Source organism: Cricetulus griseus, chromosome 4 (assembly GCF_003668045.3).
Source record: "Cricetulus griseus strain 17A/GY chromosome 4, alternate assembly CriGri-PICRH-1.0, whole genome shotgun sequence".
NCBI classification, from domain to species: Eukaryota; Metazoa; Chordata; class Mammalia; order Rodentia; family Cricetidae; genus Cricetulus; species Cricetulus griseus.
The window spans coordinates 28,068,146-28,074,460 of record NC_048597.1 but is presented as its reverse complement, the minus strand read 5'-3'; positions in this window follow the sequence as shown (position 1 = coordinate 28,074,460).

Sequence of the window (6,315 nt, the reverse complement as noted above, 5' to 3'; positions counted from 1 at the left end):
GCCCTAGGACTTCCCACGCCATCAGTGCGGACCTTGGAGGATGCTCAGGGCCCCCTCCGCGGGGCTTGCCCCGGGAGCTCTTCGCGACCGCCCAGATGGCCTCCAGCCTCCCGCCCTGCCTCCTGCGGGACTCAGCTTCACCTGCTGCCCGGTTCCGGATGCCTCCACCAGCCTGCATCTGTCTCTAGGGTCTGGAGATTGCTTGGCCAGGAAAAGCATGCGTGACGAACAAGTTTCTTTATACTGCACTATTGTTTAATGCTCTTGGCCGGAAACAAGAGTGAAAGTCTACTTATGTTTGTGTTCTTGCTTAAACGTCACCAACTCTTTCTAGATGCTCTATAAATGACTCAGGAAAAACCACGCAGTCACCCCCCCCCCCATACACACTCACACACACACAGACACTGTCTGTACAGCATACCTAATAAATTGCTACACAGCTCTAGGTTGATACCGAAAGTCTCCATGCCATGTTAAAAGAAGAGCACAATTACTTAAATTCTTGAATGTATAAAGTAAATATAGAAAATATAATCTCGTACGTGGATAATTATATGTACATTATAATCTGCTTATTTCCCTATTTACAATCATAATTTGCCTTTGAACATACTTACCTCCGAATCTCCTATGTAGCAACACTGCCTTCCATGGGATTAAAAAAAAAAATAGCTGAATCTGGAGGTGGTGTTCAATAGAACTCATGATTGTGTGTCAGCCCTGGTTCAATTATTAGTATCTAGTAATAGTAGTGGTAATCGAGGTTTTTTTTCATAGATATGATAAACACCCTATTATTCAGTTCAGAATCTACAAATTGTATCTCAGGAATGTTTAAGTTTTGAGGATCATCAGACTTGCCTTGTGCATTTTGTTTTTAACTTCACAAGACATCAAACCCCTCACAACACTGATAATCCGATGTTGCTACTACTCTTAGTCAAATTTAGCCAAGAGTTTCTTAGGAAACTTTCTGTTCTTTCTGGGAAGAACAGAAGAAAGTGAGGTACAATTGTCTTCCTTTTTCGAGGTAATCATTTTTAGAAGGTAAACCATACTGGAAATATAATAGAGGAGAGATACTGTACCCAGAGCTTGGCCTTTTCTCATGGAAATGCCATGGGGTGGGGTGGGGGTGGGGGCCTTACCCTGGCTGTCCATAGTAATGAATGCTACAGAGCTGTGCTTGAGTGCATGAGAGGCAATAAGCTGCCATGTGGGTTGGAATCTCACTCCTCCCTGCTGCAGTCACCCTTGTTTTATTACTCCTAAGCGATCCCCCCCACTGACCCAATTGTAACAGTTGGGAAAATGCCAAGTACTTAGCAGCAACCATATGGAAGACCCTCCAAAAGTGCACAGCGGGAGCTAAAGACAGGGCTTGCTCATTACAATAAAGATAAAATAGAAATATGTACCACTGAAGCTCAGCACTCTAATAGCTTGCTGCTCCCATAGTTTCAAACAGGCTGATATCCAGTTGATATGTCTCAGTCTGGCTGGCATCCATTCTATTTAGTAATGGACAAACTCAATTCATACATATCGTGCATATGTAAAGACCAAGGTATATTTAAATGCAGTTGCAGTTTGGGACACTTAACAAGCTTTAAATTGAAATAAGATTTGTTTATTTTAAGTCACCTCTGTCATACATGAATCTGTTAAATCAACAGACACATATATAAGCATAGTATATTGTAGACTTTAGTCATGGTCTTTAAATCTCTTTAAGAAAAAGTAAATTCTTACTCTATGATAATATCTTTATGACCCAACATTGCTCTTTCAAGTTGCTCACACAGCAGAAACCGTATACATCATAGCTTGCTGTGTGTTGGGAAAAACAACAAAAACATGCCCTATACCCTTTGACTTGTTTCCTGCTAGTTTCTATCTCCTCTCTCTCTCTCTCTCTCTCTCTCTCTCTCTCTCTCTCTCTCTCTCTGGGGAAGGACTCAGCTTTGACTCAGCATAAGAAAAGAGGTCATAAAACCACACCTATTGTGAAGTGGCCTGACTGCTATGTTCTACTCTGAGCTCCTCACCACTGTTGTGTTTAGAAATAGGTGATTGTAAACTGGTTCCCTTTAAATAAATCTTTGATAAAATATTAGAAAAGTGCTTTTCAGATATGAAGTAGTGAAATTTAGCTTAGGTAAATATCTTTCTTTCACACCTTACCAATACTACAACATCTTGTTTGCCTTACTTTATAATATAATGAAGCCAGTAAGACAACATTCCACATTTTGAATGATTTTCTTCACGTAGCCTTCATTTTTGTTCTGCTTGCTTCGTTTTACTTTGTTCATGTTAAGACAGGATCTTAGGTAAGTCCAGGCTGGCCTTAAACTGGCTATCTGATCTCCAACTTCTGATCCCTATGCCTCACTTTTTGAGTGGAAGGATTTTAGGCATATTCAGGTTTTACATGTGACCCAGGGCTTCATTCAGACTATATAAGCACTCTCCCAATGGAGCTATCTCCAATCTTCTTTTGGTTACTGAAGGGACCAGCTCTCCATTTTGGCAGCCATAACAGTGGAACATGTGCTTGTCTGACCTTGCCTTGGTCACTAGGAGGTCAGATGCCTGCCTTGTGGCAAGGAACCAATCAGAAGTTAGCTGGTGGCGCTATGCTTTATGGCTGTGGGTGTGCTTTTTGGACAAGCACACAGCAATGACGCACAGAGCATAGCAACCACTGGGAGGCCCTCTGGGCCATAACAACCAGTTGGCCAATCAACACAGGGCAAGCCCTGCTGGAGGCACACCAATCCTGAGCCTGTGAGTAACCCCTTACGCTGCCCTATAAGATCTCTATACTGTGGCTTTGCCACGTCTTTCCTAGCCATCCGCCATGGTGGATGGATGAAAGGCCCAAGCTAACATGGGGTTAGCTCGTTAAACAACTGCAACAAAGCCTCTTGCTGTTTGCATTAAGCTTTTGCCTCTTCCTGGTGATTGGGGTGGCCGAGGTCCTGGGCTGAGATCCCGGGGGCCTGAGTCTCCGGGGATCTTTCAGTTACCTCTGTCCTTTTCCTTCTTCCAGCCTCACTGCCTCTGTTGGTTTCTGTAGAGTAGAATGGTGATGATTTCAATGTAAATCAGATCATTTTTTTTAATAATAAACATGTAATGTTTTTTTTTTTTTTTTTTTTTTAACTAAAGCTAGGATTGCTTAGGCTAAAACCTTGTGCATCCCTGTAAAGGATTATTTACATTTCTCTAGACTTTGGACATCCCTGTGGAGGCCTAGATGAGATTAGGTGCTCCATATTCTTGTGAGAGATTATATAGATTATGTTAATTGAAGTAGGAAGAAACACCTTAATTGTGGGTCGGACCATTCCATGGATTGGGATCCTGGAACTGATAAAAATGAAAGGGAAACTGAATACAACATCCATCACTCTCTCAGGCCTGATTGCAATGCCATGTGGCCAGTAGCCTCCCTTCCTTCCACTAGGCCTTCCCAAACATCATGGACCTCCCCTAGCAATATAAAGCAAAAGAAACCTTCCTTTCTTAAAGTTGTTTTGATCAGGTATTTTGTTACATCGGTGAGGAGGGTAGCAAACTCAGAAAATTGGTATCAAAAGATGGGTCCTTGTTCTGATAAACCAGATCACAAGACACGTAGGCTTTTGTAACTAGTCTGAGAGGAGATTGTGGAAGAACTTGGAACAATGGCTAGAAAATCTCTTGAATACTGTGAAGAGAACTTAATGAGCCATTCTCATTGGAGCCTGGATAACAAGATTGCTGAGAAAAATAGAGGCAATGGAGCCCTAGCTCATGAGGTTTCACAGAAGAACAAAGAATATCAGAATCTGCTAGGGCCATTCATGATTTTCTAGCAAAGAATCTAACTGTAAATGCATGTCCAAGAAACTTGAATAGGGTTGAATTTAAAGGTAATGATAGAGGAATTTGTTTGGTGGAAACAAATTTCAAAACAGGGGAGCATTTGGACTGGGTACAATGTTACTTATTGCACTTAAGTCTAAGGTACAAAAGAGCAAAACATTCTCTAGAAAACATTCAAAAAGTGCAGTTTGACATGGAAGAGAATGTAAGCAAACTTAAAGCTGTGGCCAGCCAGAGAGTCACAATTCTCCTTCTGTCTCTTCAGCATTTCGTACTGACATGGGCTTCCACAGATTGTCTTCCAGGCAAAGTGAGCCTACTGTGGGCAATAGTGTCATCGAAGTTATCAGGATAACCAACTGCTTTCTGGTTGGATTGGGGACCTGCTATACAGGATGACTTTCATGTCTGATTCTGTGGACCTAGTGTAAATCCTGTGGCCAAGGAGGCCATAGACCCCAGAGGGTCTCTGCTAAATGAATGAACTGCCTTTTAAATATTGGCATCTAAATATTTATGCTTATATGTGTGGATTATTGCTGCTGTAAGCTTTGACCAGAAAAATTTCATTAGTTTTGAATTAACTGCAGAGGTTCATAACTGGTCATAGTTCCGAGAATAAGGGATCGCTGAATGCCAAACCACTATTGGTACATCTGTGTCACTCCCCAAGGAGTGCAGAAGAGGGAGCGGAAAGAACATAGGAGCTGGAGAAAGGAGTGCCCTTGTGATCGTTTATTTTGGTGGTTACGTTGATTGGATTTGGGACCAACTAAGACATGTACCTCTAGGTATATCTGGGTAGTGCTCTCTTTTGGCAACCTAGGTTAAACGATGTGTAACAGAATAGTAAGGCTGCATTTGCCTGAGTGCCTTTGCTGCTTGCTGGTGCTGGAATCCACTCTGTTGTGGGTATTACTGTTACCATCACTTACTGACATCAGAATCCAGATTTTCTAGCCTTCCTATGTGGACTGAAAAAACCTCAGCTTCCCCCAAATCCTCCAGGCCCTCAAGGTCAAACTGGAAGTGCTAAGGCTTCCAGTCTCACACACTGAGTAGCTATTAGATTCCTAGTATCTCCAGCTGCAGAGAGCCATTGTTCAGTTGACCTATCCCACATAATATAAGCCCATTTAATAAACACTTTTTAATATACATAAGAATATAATTAATTCTTCTATTTCTGCTCATCTAGAGAACCCTGACTAACACAGCATAATGATATACTCATATGTAAAACATACACACACAGGTACTGTACTCCTAATGTTGAAATTCTGTTATTGGTCACTAAAAGACTAAATTTTCACAATCCAAGTTACCCTCCTGATTATTACCCTTTATGATGCATCACTGAAGTGTAAAGTAACTGTTTGGGGGTTATTTCATTGTGATGAAATCTGCCAATTTTCTTGTTCCATGAATTGCATTTCTTTTTCTTACTCCTTTCTTTCTTTGTTTCTTTGTGCCTTTCTTTGTTTCTTTGTTTCTTTCTTCTTTTTTCTTTCTAAGCATTCTAACTCTATTTCTTATTACACACCCTGGAATCACATTAACTGATAGGTAGCAACATTAGTTTTCCTCAATCATATCAAATTTTCATTCAGTAAAACTTTTAGCATTGTTTTATTTTGTTTTTTATTTCTTTGGGCACCATCTAGAGACGCTCATTCATTTTATTAATTTATAAGCATTTGTGAGTCATTTTGTTATTTATGTATTCACTCATCCTAAGTGTGATTTAAATTTAGTTTTCACTTTTGAATGTATTTTGCAGTTAGAATCTTTAAGGAGACATACACTTTCATAGCAATCAGGTACACTATGTTTATGAAATACTCAGGTTTCATCAGTTCTAGCAGCCATAAAGAGTGAGTTGAGTCTAGCCCTCTAACTTTTCATGTCTCCTCAAGGGTAATCTGAATTTCACTGGTCTGTAACAAGAAGCACAAACTGAAAGCTTGTGACATCCTTTCCTATTGCTGTGATAAAATACCATGACCAAGGCAAATTATAGAAGTAGTAGTTTAATTGGACTTGGGATTCCAGAGGGATAGGGGTCTATGATGGCAGAGCAGGAAACTGAGAGATCACATTTTCAAACCACAAGAATGAAGCTAAGAGTGCAACCTGGGAATGGTGAGAGTCTTCAAACTCTCAAAACCTACCTCCAGGGCATTTTACCACTAAGGCCAAAGGTCCCTAAAAACTGCCACCAACTGGGGAACAAGTGCTCAAATGCATGAGCCTATTTGGGATGACATTCTCATTCAAACCACCAGACTTTCTTTCTGTCAGCTATTTCCCTGTCAAATTTTCTCCCATTTCTGTATGTCTTGAATCTCTTATTTTTTTATAACAATTATAAGTCTTTTCTTTTCAGACCTAGATTTTATTCTCCTTGGGGTCAAAGGAAAAGTCTTGTCGGACCCAGTA